The sequence below is a fragment of the Choloepus didactylus genome (assembly GCF_015220235.1).
Source record: "Choloepus didactylus isolate mChoDid1 chromosome 11 unlocalized genomic scaffold, mChoDid1.pri SUPER_11_unloc1, whole genome shotgun sequence".
Lineage (NCBI taxonomy): Eukaryota > Metazoa > Chordata > Mammalia > Pilosa > Megalonychidae > Choloepus > Choloepus didactylus.
In genome coordinates this window covers 1,957,051-1,975,153 of record NW_023637577.1, presented here as the reverse complement: position 1 = coordinate 1,975,153, position 18,103 = coordinate 1,957,051, and the positions used below count along the sequence as shown (strand labels likewise).

Here is an 18,103-nt window from a genome sequence, read left to right as displayed (position 1 = left end):
CTTTGTCTCTCAAAACATCCCTGCATTTGAAGTCTATTTTATCTGAGATTAATATTGCTACACCTGCTTTCTTTTGGCTGTAGCTTGCATGAAATATTTTTTTCCATCCTTTCACTTTCAATTTCTTTGTGTCCCTGTGTCTAAGATGAGTCTCTTGTATGCAACATATTGATGGTTCATTTTTTTTGATCCATTCTGCGAATCTATATCTTTTAATTGGGGAGTTTAATCCATTTACATTCAACGTTAAAACCGTGAAGGCATTTCTTGAATCGGCCATCTTATCCTTTGGATTATGTTTGCCATATTTTTCCCTCTCTCTATTAATATCCTTTATTGTACCCATACCGAATCTCTTTAGTACTGAACCTTTCTCCAAGTCTCTCTGTCCTGTCTTTGTTTCTCTGTCTGTAGGGCTCCCTTTAGTATCTCCAGTAGGGCAGGTCTCTTGTTAGCAAATTCTCTCAGCATTTCTTTGTCTGTGAAAAATTTAAGCTCTCCCTCAAATTTGAAGGAGAGCTTTGCTGGATAAAGTATTCTTGGCTGGAAATTCCTCTCTCTCAGAATTTTAAATATATCGTGCCATTGCCTTCTCGCCTCCATGGTGGCTGCTGAGTAGTCACTACTTAGTCTTATGCTGTTTCCTTTGTATGTGGTGAATTGCTTTTCTCTTGCTGCTTTCAGAACTTGCTCCTTCTCTTCTATGTTTGACAGTGTGATCAGTATATGTCTCGGAGTGGGTTTTTTTGGATTTATTCTATTTGGAGTTCGCTGAGCATTTATGATTTGTGTATTTATGTTGTTTAGAAGATTTGGGAAGTTTTCCCCAACAATTTCTTTGAATACTCTTCCTAGACCTTTACCCTTTTCTTCCCCTTCTGGGACACCAATGAGTCTTATATTCGGACGCTTCATATTATCTATCATATCCCTGAGGTCCATTTCGAGTTTTTCAATTTTTTTCCCCATTCTTTCTTTTATGCTTTCATTTTCCATTCTGTCATCTTCCAGGTCACTGATTCGTTGTTCAACTTCCTCTAGTCTTGTACTATAAGTGTCCAGAATCTTTTTAATTTGGTCAACAGTTTCTTTAATTTCCATAAGATCATCCATTTTTTTATTTAGTCTTGCAATGTCTTCTTTATGCTCTTCTAGGGTCTTCTTGATTTCCTTCATATCCCGTACTAGGGTCTCATTGTTCATCTTTAGTTCTTTGAGTAGCTGCTCTAGGTGTGTCTCTTCTGGTCTTTTGATTTGGGTGCTTGGGCTTGGGTTATCCATATCGTCTGGTTTTTTCATATGCTTTATAATTTTCTGTTGTTTTTGGCCTCGTGGCATTTGCTGTCCTTGATAGGGTTCTTTTAGGGTTTGTAGACCAGTTGAAGTCCTTATCTCTAATTTATCAGATCTACAGCTTCGTGGAGTACACTTTCTCTAACTAACCAGCAGGTGGCGTCCACGAGCCACCTGTTCTCCACAAGCCAGATCTCCCCTGCTTAGCCTTTTTGGTGAGTGGGGGAGTGAGTCTTGTGGGGCCCAATTGGTGTCCCAAGCTTGCGTGTGTAGTTGGTGTTGCCTGCCCTGTATGTGGGGCGTGTTTCTGGGCAGTCGGGGAGGGGGGGTGGCCCTAACAATCAAATCTCCCTGATGATCCTAGAGTTTTAAAGCTACTGCAATAGTCTAATCCTTCAGTTCAGTCCTGCCACAGTTTGTCTCTGCCACTGACCCACAAGTCTTTGGTATTGGCGTATGGCTCCTGAGACTTGCAAGTGGGCCCCTCTTCCAGGCTGTGCACCCCGGGTCCTCTGTTGAGGGATGACTGTGCTATGTCACAGGTGAGTGCCGTCCCCCCAGGGCAGTTCTGGGCTGCTGGGCTGTGTTGGGAGGCTCCCAGTCTGCTCAAATGATGGCTGAATGGGGCTCTGTTAATTCACACTGCTCCCCCTTCCCAGCTCTGGGACATTCAGCTGAGGTTGCAGGGAAGGCTAATGTCCACGCCCAGTTTTGTGGTGTGTGCCTGTTATTTGAAGCACTTCCGTCACACTGGGTTGTCTGGGGCAGCTCTGGGCTATGGGGCTGGCGATGGGCAGGAGTGTTTCCTGTCCACCAGGATGGTGGCTATGAGCGGACACCCCCCTTTTCTTGGGAAGTTGTGGTGTTTAGTGAATTTTCTCAGCCACTGGATTATTGCCTTTTGTCTCAGAGCTCTCTTAGTTCTGCTCTTGACTTGACGTGCCCAAATTTCAATTCTTTGAAGCTTTCTGTATTGAGCTTCTTAGAGTAATTGTTTTAGAAAAAGCAAAAAGGATTTAAAAACAAACAAACAAACAAAAAAAAAAACGGCCCTCCTCAGAGATCTAATGGGTTATTGAAATGCTAATAGACAAAGCAACCAGGGCCATTAAGGAAAGGTGCCCTGGGCAGAGAGATCAGCCTTGCTTCGGGATTTGCATATGCGCCTCAAGGCCTGATCTCCGCCCTTCCCCTTTCTGTGTTCACCAGAACTCCAAAAATCCTCTGCTTTTACTTTGGAGCTTCTCGTGTTGTTTTCCTTCTATGCCCGTCTCCTCTCTGCTGGGCTGGCTGCTCTCAGAGTCTCTGGTGTCTGGCCTCAGTCTATCTATGGTTGGAGTTTGAATCAGTAGAATGAGTTTCCGATGAGAGCAGCCACTGCAATTCTCCCTTCTCCTTCCTGGAGCTGACAGCCCCTCCTCCCCCGGGACTGAGCCTGGCAGGGAGGGGCGCGGGTCCCCTGGCCGCAAAAACTTACAGATTTCGGTGATCTCAGCAGTTCCACGTTTTCATGAGTGTTGTATGAAGTATGCCCAAAGACCGATTGCTCTGTGGTGTCCAGTCCACGCAGTTCCTGGCTTTTTACCTACTTTCCTGGAGGAGTAACTAAAACATACAGCTCACCAGTCTGCCATCTTGCCCCGCCTCCGCAAAATACTTTTTCAGACAAAGAAATGGTGAAAGAATTTACTACCAGCAGATCTGTACCACAAAGAATATTAAAGAAAGTCCTTCAGGCAGAAGAAAAATGACACAAGATGGAAATACTGATCTATATAAAGGAATGAAAATCACCAGAAATAACTATATAGGTAATCATACAAGATTGTTTCTTATTATTTAAATATCTTTTAAAGATAGTTGACTACCTAAACAAAAATAACAATATACTGTGGGGTTTCTAACATAAATATCAGTAAAATATATGACAATAATAGCATGATGCCCAAGAGGGAAGACATGGAAGTACACTGAGAAAGGTTCTTATACCATATATGAAGCGGTATAATGCCACTTGTAAGTGGACTGTAAGTTAAATCTATGTACTAAAAACCACAAAGCCACCATTAAAAGAACAAAACAAAGAGATATAGCTAATTATCCAACAAAGGAGATAAAATGGGGACATAAAAAATACTCAATCCAAAAGGAGACAGACAAAAAGTAGAACAAACAACAGATAGAACAAATAGAAAACAAAATAATAGATGGGGAAGAAACATAGGTATTGCAATATATGGACTATAATTAACAGTAAGATTTTAATATTCTTTCATCAACAGCAACAAATTTACTACACCAATGCTATGGGTCAACAATAGAGTGGGATAAGGAGTATGGGAGGATTTTGATTTTATTTTTTGTTCTTATTTCTGTTCTAGAGTAATGAAAATATTCTAAAGTTGATCAAGGAGATGAAAGCACAACTATGTGATGATTCTATGAGCCAGTGATTACATATTTTGGATGGTTTGTGTAGTGTGTAAATTTATCTCAATAAAGTTGAAAAAAATATATAAATAAGTTTCTGCTAACTAATTGAGCAGGGTTCCAATATAGCAATTGCCCTTTGAGGTGTGTGACTTAACTTTTGAAAACTCGACCAACATATAGGGATATTGTCTACACAGTGCAAGTGTTTAAACATTTTTTTAAAAGTCAGGAATTTAAAAAAACATATGACTCAAGGAGAAAGAAGGTCTGAAACAGTGGAGATGGGGCAGAGCTTGCTGACATCTTTTGTAAGACCTTGAGATAATTCATGCAGCTTAAACAGTATCTTCTTTTTTTTTCATTATTGTGATGGTTAGGTTTATGTGTCATCTTGGCCAGGTGATGGTTTCCAGGTGTCTGGTGAAGCAAGCATTGGCCTATCCATTTCTGTAAGGACATTTGTGGCTGGTTAATAAACCAGAAAGCTGGTTTATTAAATCATCAGTCAGTTGACTGCACTGTGACTGATTACATCAATGAAGGGGTTATCTTCCACAATGAGAGAATGCAATCAGCTGGATTTCATCCAATCAGTTGAAGACTGTTAAGGGAGAAGAGAAAGGACCTTCATTTCTTCCTCAGCTAGCCAGCGAAGCATCTCCTAGGCAGTTCAGTGAACACCTTCATCAGAGTTGCCAGTTTGCTGTCTGCCCTACAGAATTTGGACTCATGCATTCTTGCAGTTGTGTGAGATACTTTAATAAAATCTTATATTTACAGATCTATCTCTTGTTGGTTTTGTTTCCCTAGAGAACCCTAACTAATACAATTACAGAATAGCTCAAATATTTAGAAAAATACCAAAAACATCCATGTATCCACCAGCCAGATTTAACAAACCTTAACATTTCACCACAACTTGGTCAAATATTTCTTTGGTTTTAAAAGAAAGGAAATATCACAGATACAGGTGAAGCCTCTCTTTGAACTCTTTCCTTAAAAAAAAACAACAAGATGTTAGACTCACTCCTAAACGCACCAATAATCACATTAAGTGTAAAAGTTGAATCATCCTAAATACACTTTAAATGCACATATCAATATAATAGTAAAAGAATGGCAAAAGGCAGACAATTCTAATACTAGTCAAAAAGAGTGGCTATTTTAACATCAGGCAATACAAACATTAGAGCAAAAGATTTCTGGGGATAAAGAAAGTCATATGATGATGATAAAGGGGGCAATTAATAGAAAGAATATAACAGTCCTAAATATTTACACATCTAATACTAGAGTTTTGAAATATATGAAGAAAAACCTGACAGAACTGTGTGGAGAAATGGACAAATGGACAATTATAATGGATATTTCAGTAGCCCTTTTCTTATAATTGATAGAACAAGTAGACAGAAAATTACATGTATCAGTAGAAAATGGAGAGGCACTGGCTTCTCCCTCGTAGTGACTTCACAGGACCCTGCTCAGATTGTAGCATCACCTCTGGAGCTCTTACACTGCCCATTATCTCTTTGTAGATAATCCTTTACCACTAGCCAGCAGCGAAATGAGGTCAAAGTCCAGGTCTAATTCATCTCCATGACGCCAGGACCAAGCACAGGGCTTAGCCCATGAATCATTGTGACCCCATGAATCACTGTGACCCCACTGAGCCTGTGAATCACTGTGACCCCAGTGGCCTAATGGGGGACACCTGTGAGAGGGGCAGCATGTCATGGCCACCTGTGTAGACCAAAGAGCCTGGGTGCAAGTCCAATGCAACTATGGGCAAGTAAGCAACACCTCAGGTCCTCAGTTTACCCCAATTGCAAAATGGGGATCATAGTAGCACTCATAATATGGGCTTGGCATGAGGCTTAAACAGTGCCTGGCTCCCAGTAAGTGCAAGAAATGTCAGCAACTATATTGTCTCTGGCCTCTCCATCCTTTCAGTCCCACCCAAATGTACCTGGCCAGCCTTGGTCACTTCATCTCTCCTAGGCAGTGAGAGATATCATGGTTCTGTTCCAGCCACCTGCCTCCAGGGCTCTGTCCTCCATAGCTACCTTAAATTCCCAGAACGAGCACTCCTTTTTGAACTCAGACTTGTCCTTGCCCCAATATCCCCAGACAACCTGGGACAACATGGAGGTATCCGGGAGGCTAATAATTTTAAATACCTACCGATATTTCCTGAGCATCTATGTGCTAAGTAGCCTGATTCATTCCTTCATAAATTCACTCCCTTAATAAATATTTAATGGATGCCCCTATGTGCCAGACCTTGTTACCAGGACTTGGAGATACGCCAACATTGAAAAGAGTCAAGGTGATGCCCTCAATGAGCTTATGGGTTAGTGAATAAGACAGACATAAAACAAGCAAACAAAGTACTAACTGTTTACCGCATTAAGTACTATGAAGGAAGAGAATGTGGCTACCATGAGAGTACACAAAGGGGAAACTACATTGTGTAGCACATAAAGATGGCTACCGATATTTTGACACTCCTGCCAGCAAGAGATTTGAACTCTGTCCCCTCCCCTAGAACCTGGGCAGGCTCTGCGACTGATCAGTAAGAAATTGTCCCAGGGATGGTGTTCCTGTTTTCTGGACCTCAGCCTGAAGATACTGGCAGTTTCCTCTTCCTGTCTCTTGGAATACCCCCTCTTGGAACTCAGCTACCATGCTGTAAGGAAGCCCAAACAGCCCCCTGAGTGGCATTAGTGATGGTGGTGGAGGTGAAGATTGGACTATGGGTGCCCACTGTAGGGGAAACCCAGGGGCACATTAACACCAGCAAGACACATTCTACTCCTGGATCCCCTTTGGGCTGTAATCTCAGAACTAAAACCCTTATATCTTTTGTTCCCTCATTCAGCCCCCAGTCACTCAACAATTGCATCCAGGGGTCCTTCTCCTCACCACACTGATTTTCAGTTTTCCCCTCTAAAACATGTGCACAATCTACATTCTAGAAATTAAAGCTTCATTCCCCTCAACTCCCACCCCCACTCCCTGCCTTCTCCCTGCTTTCAAAAAGTGCTACTGAAATGAACACAAAGGTGAAATAGGATGGGTTCTGAACACCTACCTGTTGCCCAATGTACCTGAGCCATTCAGATTCCAGAGAACCCAATCTGGCTTTCAGGGGGCAGACCCCCACTGTCCAGGGGACCCAGGGCACTGGTCTGCCTGCCGGGAAGTGCTGGTCCCTCATCCTCACATGGGAGGTGATGTCAGTATGTGGCTCCCAGACCTCTTGGCTAGAATCTTGAGTCACTAGGAGTGGGGGCCCCAGGGCTGCCCAGTTTCCAGGAAGGCAGAGAGGGGGATGCTGCCCCCAGGTGCTAAGGGCCCAGTTTCACTCCCACTTTCTCACTGAGCTTCCAAAAACTGGTCCCCAAGTAGGAATTATCATTCTGAGTTTCCAGTGAGGAAACAGGGACCCAGGGCAAATCAGAGATGGATGTCTAAGAACTGTTCAACCGAGCCTGGCTCCAAAGACAGGAATCCCTGATCAAGTGAGGCACAAGCCAAGCCAAACTGGCCTGGTGCAGGGATAGGGTCCTCAGACTGAGCCGGGGTCATTGCCATAGGGCCCCCACAGAACCTATCACCCAGGCTGATGCATCCAGCAAACAAAGAGTCAGATGGCCCTGGGATCAGATTCCAGCTTTTCACTTAACCTGTTGTACAACCCCAAGCAAGTCCTTTCCCCTGTCTGTGCCTCAGTTTCCCTTGATGAGAAGAGAGTGATGGTGAGGACCAGAATCCACCCACTGGCCACAGCCAGTTTTGATCAGCCGGATCTTTATGTCGATTGAGACACTGCTTTGTGTGTGGTTCCCTCACCCTGCAAATTCTTGCTTCATGGAGGTGGCCCAGGCCTGGTCCCTGCACTCAGCTGAATCTATGCCACAAACACCAGAGTGAGGGGATGCTCCAGGCCTGGCAATGTGTTCATACACAGAGGGCTTCAATCCCCAGGTTTGTCCTGGCCTGGAGCTTCCCTGAAAAAGGGACTTGGGGTGACTCAACCTCCCTCACCCTGGGACCCTGAGAGTATCCAATTATAAAAGCACTTGAAAGGGAAGGGTGCTGTCAGAACCCTGGGAAGGAGATGTCGTTAACCCCACATTGCAGAAGAATGTGAGACTCTTCAGCTAGGCTGGGAGTCATGTTCAAGTCTGTCCAACCCAGCACGGGGTTCAGCACTCCTACCCAGCTGCTGGAAGACCTTGAAAGATACTCAAATCTCCCCTTGGCCCCCAATGGCCCAACCTTACCCTTGGCCAGGAGACCCTGCCATGCCCTTGCACCAGCCGAGCTGTGTGTCCCTACCTGTGTCCTGGAAGAGGCCGCAGAGGCAGGGGCACACAGCTGGCGGACTGTGGCATTATCCTCGCCTACCCATCCAATCATTAACTCCAGTGACTGCACCTCCGATGGTGGGCTGATTCCTCAGGGAACCTGACCAGAGTGGGAAGGGGCCAGGGGATGAGACCAAGCAGTCCAGGGGGCCTGGGACCTGGGACGGTGGCCAAGCACTAGGGCAGGCAGGAGGTAGGGAGTTTGATTGTCAGAGAGTGCTGGTCAGGGGTCTCTGTCCCCTCCTCACTACAGGAGTCCTCAGTGACATGAAACACATGCAGAAAGTGAGAGTGGTTAGCAAATAGGCTAGGAAACAAATATACTAATTCCTGGCTCAGTGAATGCTGTGACAATTGTCATTACCCATCCCGTTTGCCTGGAGGCCTTCACAGAGCATCCACTTTCCCCCAGGAAATAAGCCCCAATTACTTCTCCAGCCACAGAGGCCCAACATCCCCAGGAGGAGACAAGGAGAGAGGGGCCTTAGCATCAAGCTCACAGGCTGTGACTTCTGCCCATTTTTGGCTGGTTGGGCTGGAGAAGTCACCACCCCTTTTGAAAACCTCTTCTGTGGTTTCTGGGGAGCTAGAACCAGTCCACCATCTCTGAGGGTGGACTGGGGGACACCCATGCCAGGACGGGTACTAAGTAAGCCCCATGTGTTCCAAAAGGGATGATGAGCTGCAGATATGCTCTCACTTCTTCCTCCCCCCTCAGCTATGAGGAAGTCTTGGAGATGTCCTTGTGTCTCCCAGGAGGAGTGGGTGTCTACATTTATTGAGCACCTACAGTGTGCTTTACATCATGCTCTCAGTGATTCCTGTCACCACCCAGGAGAAGCAGGTACCATTATAATCATCCCTGTTTACAGAGGAGGAAACTGCAGCACAAATGGCTGAGCCAGCACCAGGGATCTGCCATATGGATAGGGGTGGAGGAGTGGCTGCCCTCCTCACACACTCTCCTGTACCTTCCCCATTGTTTTGGGGATCCTCTCCATCCAGCCTCTGCCCCAAACCCCACCTCTGCTCTGGTGGTCATGTGATCCATGCTAGCCATTAGAGCACAGCATCCCCTTGGCCACTGTGATTGGTCAGGTTTAAGCATGTGACCCAAGTTGGGCCAATAAGAACCAGTGGTGGCAACTATACAATGGAACTGGGAACAATTGAATGTATGCTTTGTATGACTGCATGGTATCTGAATATATCTCAATAAAATTGAATTTAAAAAAAAAAAAAGAACCAGTGGTGGGGAGTGATTCCTTAGGGGTATTGTTATGGGGAGACAAAAAAGTTTTGAAACTGTGGAGTGCTCTTAGCTGCATGATTTTGTGAATACACTAAATACCAAGGAATTGTACTCTTTAAAAATGATTCCTTATCTGTTATGTGATGTTCACCTCCAAAAACTGAAAAGAAGTAATGGGATTCAGATAAAGGACTTTTGTTGAACACTTGAGAATGAGACCCTCCCTCCCCCTTGGAATTTCTAAGTTGTAAGAAAGTGACTCTGGGACTCCCAAAGGTTAACTTATTACTGGAAGTGTTAAAGCTGACTGAGAAATAGTCTACAACCGCATGAAGTAGACCCTAGAAGTGGAGAGCTGCAGTTTCTCATGACTGTGTGACCACTAGATGCAGCAATGCCTGAAGCTGTCCATCCTCAGGCTCATCAGTTACTGAACCAATACATCCTCTTTTCTCCTAGGTTTGATTGATGTGGTTTCTGCTTTAACACAATCTCTTTGAGGATGGACATCCTCTATGTCCACCCAGGTGATAAGAAGGGGCACAGAAGAGTTGAGGGAGGAGAAACAAGAGTTTGAACTTGGCTTGGTCATCTCCCAGCTATTAAGCCTTTTGAGTAAGTATCTACCCCTCCCTGAATTCCCAAACTCAGAAAAAAAAAAAAATTGCCTACTTCCTGGGGTACTTTGTGAGGATAAAATTAATTGACATATGGCTCTTGGCATGGGGCCTATTGTACACCACAGATCTCTGCCACTTGTCTGGACCCCGAAAGCACTCAATCCATAGATTTCATAGGGCATGTGTCTGTTGTGGTCAACACAATGGGGAGGCCCTGCCTCGGCAGTCAGAAGCCACACTGACCCACACTCAATAGTTATACATCAGGTACTTAAAACATGGCAAGATGTTTATTCCACAACTCCCCTAAATTTTGAAACAACTAATCAAAACATACATGTTACAACATCCTTAAAAAGGCAAGGAAACTGGATGAACCAAAAATCAGTGATATAAACAAGGGAAATGTAGGCACAAATAGAGCCCACAAAACATTTGCCATTAAGTTCTGGGTAATTGCCAGAGGTGGGTCATGAATTAGGTTGCCACGACCCAGTAGGCAAGGGAAAGAGGGAAACAAGATCCATTAACTCTAGTATCCATCCATTTAAAAACACATACACCTATAAAGACAGGCTCTGGGAGCTAGGATACAATTCTGAGTTCTGACACATGAGAGGCATTTCCTCCTGTGTGTCTCCAAGGACAGGATGCTGCAGTGGGGTGGATGACACTTGACATGTCCATTACAACACAGTGGTGAAAAGATCAGGCTCAGGGGTCAGACAGCTGGGTTCATTTCTGGGTGAATAATTTACATAAACTGTCTATTACTGAGTTTCCTCAATTATAAATTATAGGAAAGGTAATGTAGAGCACCTATCCCAGGGAGTGGTGGTGAGGATTAAATGAACTCATGCATTTTAAATCCTGAACACAGGTATCAATGAATGTTACTTTTGTGGGGAAGGTGATCTAAAATGATCTAAAAGGATCCCATTTAATCCTCCCAACAAGCCTAGGGATGCTTACAGATGGGAAAATAGAGGCCCAGAGAGGTTAAATCACCACCCAAGGGGAGACACCCCATAGGTGACAGAACAAGAATATGAACCCACACCTGTACAGCTGTTCTTGCCTCAGGCTTCTCTAGCCCACCTGTCAGACTCCTCTTCGAGGAATTAGGTACAATTCATCGTTGGTGACCTAACTGGAAGAAAGAGAGGAGATGACTCCAGCTCTGCCCCAGCTGCCCAGCCCCAGGTAGGAGAAACCCAAGACTTCAGGGCCAACAGCTCTGAGTCACTGCTTTGTTCCCCAGAGGGCATGGCCTGGCCTGCCCAAATCCTTGGACAGCATCTGAATGGACCAGGTGACCAGATGTTCCCTGCCTATCTCACGGGGCACCTGCCCACCAGTCCCAGGGCAGCTGGAAAGCTTGTGGGCTCTGGGCTGGGATGACCTAGGTCTGAGTAACAGGTAAAGCCCTCCTTATCTTCCCAGTCATCCCTCAGTTTTTCCAGGGCTTTGCAGAGTAAAAAGTCCCTTCATCACTCTGTTTCACAGCTGAAGGAGCAATGAAAAGACCCTGAGGTGCAGAGACTCATTGCCTTCTGCCCTTGAAAGAACCTAGGACTCATGAGATCAACTCCTCCTCACCCCCTGACAGCCCTGAGCCTGCCTTCCAGGACAAAAATTCCCAGTAGCTGTCTGGCCATGACTTGCACACCTCCAATGACATGGAACTCAACTCCTACAATGATCTCCACTCCATGGTACATCTTTTATTGAGTTGAGCACTGCCCAGGCACTTGCACCTCCGCATACCCTCTGGGAGCACCAAACTCCATTTCCTCTCTCTGCTCTGGGATAGCTGCTCAGAACTTGCCTACCCCAAAGCCACCTCTCTGAACTTCTTCAATCACTCCTCCAAACCCAACAACCCCCTCTCCAACATACATGCAGCCTTTGTAGCCAAGCAGACATAGGCTCAGTCCAGCATTCCTGGCTGTGTGACCTGGAGCAATCCACTCTCCTGCACTGAGCATTAGCTTCCTCCTCAGAAAAACAGAGGATGTAAAAGAAGGAGGTTACTGTTTTCTTTTGGTCCAGTCAACAGAGCTCTGAGATGGAACATGTCTTTGAGCCCCCTGGAATGTGACCTGCTATGTTAGTATGAAGCTGTTATCTACTCTAGAAAAGGCTATGTTCTTTTTTCTTTTTCCATTTTCTGAAAGTACAAAAGCACACATTTATTACATAATTTATGGAAGTAAAATGTCAAGATACATTATACAAAATGAAAGAATTTCAGATAAAGCACCAGTCTAATATATTATAAGTTGACACTGTAAAATAAAATGACCTCTAGTCTGTCTTCAAATCATTCAAAAGTTTACAGAAATACTAAAAAACTATTCACATTTAAGTATTGTGGGAGTATCTAAGGGAATATACAGGGTATGGGTGGTTGCAGAAGAACCTCAGCATCTATTTTCTTCTATGCTTCAAGTTGGTTGGATGATTTTTCTACCCACCAATATGAAAGAAAAATGTTAGAATGATTATTTTGGTAGGTGGAGATGCCATTTCTTCCAAAAGACTGTATTTCTTAGGGTTCTCTAGGGAAACAGAATCAACAAGATATATCTATGAATATAAGATTTTATAAAAGTGTCTCACCTAACTGTGGGTATGCATGAGTCCAAATTCCATAGGGCAGGCAGCAAACTGGCAACTCCAATGAAGGTGTTCAATGAACTCCTCAGGAAATGGTTTCCTGGCTAGCTGTAGTAGAAGTGAAGGTCCTCTATCTGTGTCACTTAAAAGTCTTCAACTGATTGTTTTAAATCCAGCTGATTTTATACTCTCATTTTGGAAGACACACCCTTCATCGATGTAATCAGTCACAGCTTCAGCCAATTGACTGATGATTTAATAAACTAGCCTTCTGGTTTATTAGCCACCTGCAAATGTCCCTGAAGTAATGGTTAGGCCAGTGCTTGCTTGACCAGACACCTGGATACCATCATCTGGCCAAGTTGACACATGAACCTAACCATCAGAGACACTCTAATCCATAACAGTTTCATTCACATCTTGCAGTTAAGATGGTATTACACCCTAAGGGTAAGGGGAGTCCTTGTTGGCTTTGTATATTATTCTACAAAAATGAACCTGGACTCTTAGGACACTTAATATAGAAGTGGATGGTTATCAGGTGAAATCTAGTTCACATCTGTTACTGAGATGTCCACTCTCATGAAGGACTTCTTTAGACAAAGAGTTCTAAAAGTTCATTTGAGTGCTTACAGGAAACAGGACCATATAACTGAGAGGTAGGCAGCATCTATTAACTAATATGAATAGTGGAAGGACTTCTACCTTAGAGAAAACATTTTTTTTTTTGATAATTGAAAAACACGACCATTAGGACAATAAGGAAAGATCATTTGGTCACAATAACCTGGTGGTAGATAAAAAATAATTTGGAATAAGTTAGTTTCTAGGAAAATGCCCTCTGATATTGGGATTAAAGAGACCAAATGGGATCTAACCAACTTCTTATAGGCAAGCAATTAAAATGAAGGAAGGTGCAAATCCATTCCTGGTGCTATGTGCCTTCATGATGGTTGGTAAGGAACCATAATCCATTCCCAGGCAAGAAGATGTACCAGTGAAGTCTTTAAAGCAAACAAGAGAAGTGTCTGTGGGTCATAAAAGAAATCAAGACGGTGTAAACCATCCTTGAGTCATCAATCATTTGGGATAAAAGTATAGAAAGAATCTGGAGATAAGAAAACCCAAAGCCAGAAAGTGTCTAAGAAGGGCTGGCAGCCACTTCAGTGGGTATTCTATTTTGTAACTCCTTATAACATGCCAACATATAAATTGCTCTCTTAAAACTCAAGCTACAATAATCAGAAAAGGGATGGTTTATAAATACTTTTTCTGAGCTGAATGTAATGTAGACAGGACTACAGAGACACATTTCAGCAAAAAGGAATCATACTTTGATCTAAGTTGGTAACTGGTTCCTGTAATATAGAAGGGACTCTTTTGCAGCCTTTTCCTCCACACTAACGTAGAAAACACTGTCAGGATGCTACCTTTGACACAAGGAAAGTAGCATTTAAGGGAATGGTCCTAGCATGGCACCCCTGGAAAGGACATGGAAATGAGCAAACATTTATGCCTTTCTTCTCACAGCTGTTTCTGGAGACTGCAGAGCAATGCAACGGTCTAATGGAAAGACAAATTAATGAACACAACCAATCCAAACACAACTATGACATCAAAGGGCCCATGGTTCTTGAATCAATCAGGCAAGTTTTCTCCAGTTCCACTCCATTGATGGGCTGCTCCCAAGAATGACCTTGTGAGGACATGTTACTAGAAGATGTCACAGAAATGGCCAGACTGGCTAGATTTAAAGGACAATTTCACAGGATTTCCTTCATTACCAGATAAGTTTTTCTCTTAATGGTTTGATAAGGGACGTTTTTCTTCCCTACTGTATAATAGCACAACATGGACTGTAGATGGTTTCTCTATGCCCTTACCCTAATCCATAATTGAAGATATCATGGTCTTCTAGGTAATTAATCCCACAGACTCTTCACATAAGTCATGTTTCTTCCACCAAATACTGCTTTCTCTAGGCCTCTGCTATATCTTTAGAAATATATGAAAGGACAAATCCCACACTCTATTAAGGAAAAGTATCCTAAACACATATGGGACCAAATATTTGGGCATAAACTTTTGCCAAGTAGTCTTCCATAAAAAGAATCCTTTTGCTTTCCTAAATATTTGCAATGATTATGCTTATGCTAACCAATCCCAGGGGATCTTTTCCAAAGGGGTCATAATAATGATTATTTCTACATTACCATTGACCCAACTTCAGATCTGGTAAACCTCAGATTCATATTGTGGTTGAATGTTGGTGAAATATCCATCTCCATTACTGTAAACCACTGTAGGGCCTGAGTCTAAGCTGAGTGTATCATCCACAGACAAGGAGCTGGGTGAGGACCTTTTCCAAAGCAGAGTACCAGGAGATCAAGGACCACTGTCCTCTGCTTCCTCATGTGACTTCATGGAAATTCTGAGTCTTTCTTCTATCTTCTTGAATGGAGAGCAAGAATGATTCTCTGTGTCTTGGCTGGGATAAGAACAATACCACAGAGCTCACTGCACAGCTCCAAGTCCTTTGGCTGCCCTTTCAGGCAGGTCTTTCTGTCTCTCTTCCAGTGATCTGGATTCAGGGTCATGAGAAACATATGGAGGTGGCTCCATGGGTCTCATTAGAGAACCTATTTCATTTTCCTCTGGCCTGCCTGCCTTTGCCTTCTTCTTGAGAGACCCATTTTCCAAATTGGTTACACTCCTTCTGAACCATGAGATGGGGTGAAGAGTTACAAGATGCATCTGTGAAGGCCATACTCCAGTGTCCTTCATTGCATAAGCCATGAGGCTGCTGGCCTGCCTTAATGGGGGACTGGGCATTCTACAAACAAGGTCAGAATTGATAAAGTCAGAAGAAAGCTCTACCTGTTTCCTTTGAGCCTGAAAAGTGCAATCCATTAGAGAGGAAGTTTCAGTGGGTGTAAACACAGACTGTTAGAAATCTGAGAACAAGCACTGTCTTGAGACGTCATTGATGAGCCAGACAGGGATGTGCCTGAGGACGATCAGCTGGAACAGGTAGAACTTGGGCAAATGTTTACTCTGAGGGATGAAACATTCTCAGTATTTTCCTTTGTGGCACCAACTTGACCACCTCCATCCCAGTGACCAGACTCAGATTACTGAGCTTTTGCCGCTCCATTTGCAAGACTTGTGCTGTCTGCGATACTCTTCTTCTCCATTCAAGACACCAGCATCACACCTGGTTTTATGCTGTTTCTTTGAATAAATCCCCCTGAGATAGGTTAGTCTGTAGTGCTGGTCATATATCCTGGGCTCTCAGCAGTGCCACTGTCACCTCAGGCTCTTTGTAGCATCTGTGGCAGTTGTGGACAGGTAGCCAGGTGTGCACATGTCAGATGGGGTCTCAGCCTGAACCTGCAGTGGGACCTTTGGGTTCTGCAGCAATGAAACATTCACTGGCTTGGATTCAACAGGCTATTTCATTTGAACCTCTTCATCTTTAGAATGGTCTAAGTCAAAGTCACTCAGGGCTAAAAGGGCTTCTATCTGAGGTGAGTATAGGTCATAATCACTGAGGATTAGGACAGAGTCCATGCTTCTGCTCCCCTGAAAGAAATTATTTTGCCAAGTTGCTACATGGAGCATCCACATCCTCATTTAGCTCATTCTCCAAGCTGTCATAGGAGTCATTCCACTGGAAGCAAGAGATTTCTGAGGGACTCTCTCTATGATCACATCTCACTGAAATCTCTCCCAGAGGGAAGTGATTTCTTCTCCAAATATCCTACAGCAATTTTTAATCAAAAATTGGATAAGTAGGGAAACCTTTTTTTGTAAACTCATTTTCCAGTTATGTAATCAGTGGAAGTAGGAGGCCAAAGAATGGTTGGAGCGATACACACCGCTAAATTAAATGGAGTCATCTGATTGGATTAGGAATGTTGCTCAATGTTGTATAATACCCAAAGAGATACCTTTGGAGAACAACATTGGCTGTCAGAAGCTATTCTCATTTGCCTTTGGATGTATTTATTTTCTCCTCATCGAGAGCTGTTGAAAAAATACTTCCTGGAATATTTAAGACAAAATCCTTGAAGACAGATGCTACCACAAAAACTGATTCACCGCCTAGGTGTGCTTCAACTGCAGAGTTCAGTTTCTCTTTCAGCTCTCTGCAGGATTTCACACTAGCTCATAGCCTGAAGGTACCTTTTGTGAGGGGCCTGTTTTGATTAAGAAAGAAAAGCATATCCAAGACAGGTTTGGGCAGATTATCATTCTCACAAATACTTGACAGAGTAACTCCAAACAGCTGTCCTGGCATGGGAGATGTTGGTGACATGTGCAAATTCTCCAGGTGAGTGCTGGAACCCCACCAACAGGCCCAGTTTAGGAGAGATCTTTGCCTTGTTAATGTCTTCTGCCCTGAATCACTCAGTTGCTGGGCTGCGGCCAGGCATCTGGGCTTCAGGATGAACTGGCACTGCATCTCCCAGGGCAGCTGTTCCAGGAGGAAAGGTTCTTGCAAGTTGGAAGGGGTGCTGCAGTCCTTTAACCTCTCTGTCAGGAGTGCAGTGTCTCGAAGATGGCTCATTTTAATTCCATAGTGATATTCCTGCACAGTGAGTGGGTATGGAGCAGCTTGTTTGCCAGAAGTGACCCATAACTGGTAATGTCTCTCAGAGCCAGTTATCCCTAGCTTGCTAATGACATGTTGGTAACTTTGCCCATATGTGAATTCATTACTGTGAGAGTTTTAGCATAGGCACAATTCCCAAGGTTCTCAGTGATGATTTTGAGGGGAATGCTCTTCGGGTTGTCCTTCTCTCTGTCTACATTGATGTTTCTCTGAAGGAGAGAGAGACATTTGTCCTTTTTTTCTGGACAACTGAAAGTAGCCACAAACTTCACAGTGGGTGAGCCCAAGACAAAGGATTTCATGGCATTGGTATTGCCTTCTCTTACCTGATCCACACAGCTTGCTCTCCACATGTCCTTAATTTTATTTCATCTTTTATCCACAAGTTGTCATTACATTTGATTGTGTCCACAACAAACAAATCATTAAACAGTAAAAGATGTCACTCCAGTGAGAAATATTTATTTGGTGCCCTGTGTGTGCCAGACTTTGTTCCCAGGACTTGGGGATATGCCAACAAACAAAATAGCCAAGGTGATGCCCTCACTGAGCTTATGAGTTATTGAATAAGACAGTCTTGAAACAAACAAACAAACAAAAAAACTAGTTGTTTGCTGTATTAAATATTATGAAAGAAGAGAATGTGGGCACCATTAAAGTAGAAAGAGGGGAAACTGTGTTCTATAGCAGATAAACAGGGCTACCAATATTTTGATACTCCTCCCAGCAAGAGATGGGAACTCTGTTCCCTCCCCTTGAATCTGGGAAGGTTCTGTGACTGATCAGTAGAAAATGATGTCAGGGATGCTGTGCCAGTTTCCAGACCTCAGCTTGAAGATACTAGCAGTTTCCCTTTCCTGCCACTTGGAACACTTACTCTTGGAACTCAGCTACCATGCTG

General features: G+C 43.8%; 1 pseudogene; it reads right to left on the bottom strand.

The window, feature by feature from the left end:
- Positions 1–15,741: 15,741 nt before the first annotated feature.
- Positions 15,742–17,638, bottom strand: LOC119524480 (annotated as a pseudogene).
- Positions 17,639–18,103: the final 465 nt, after the last annotated feature.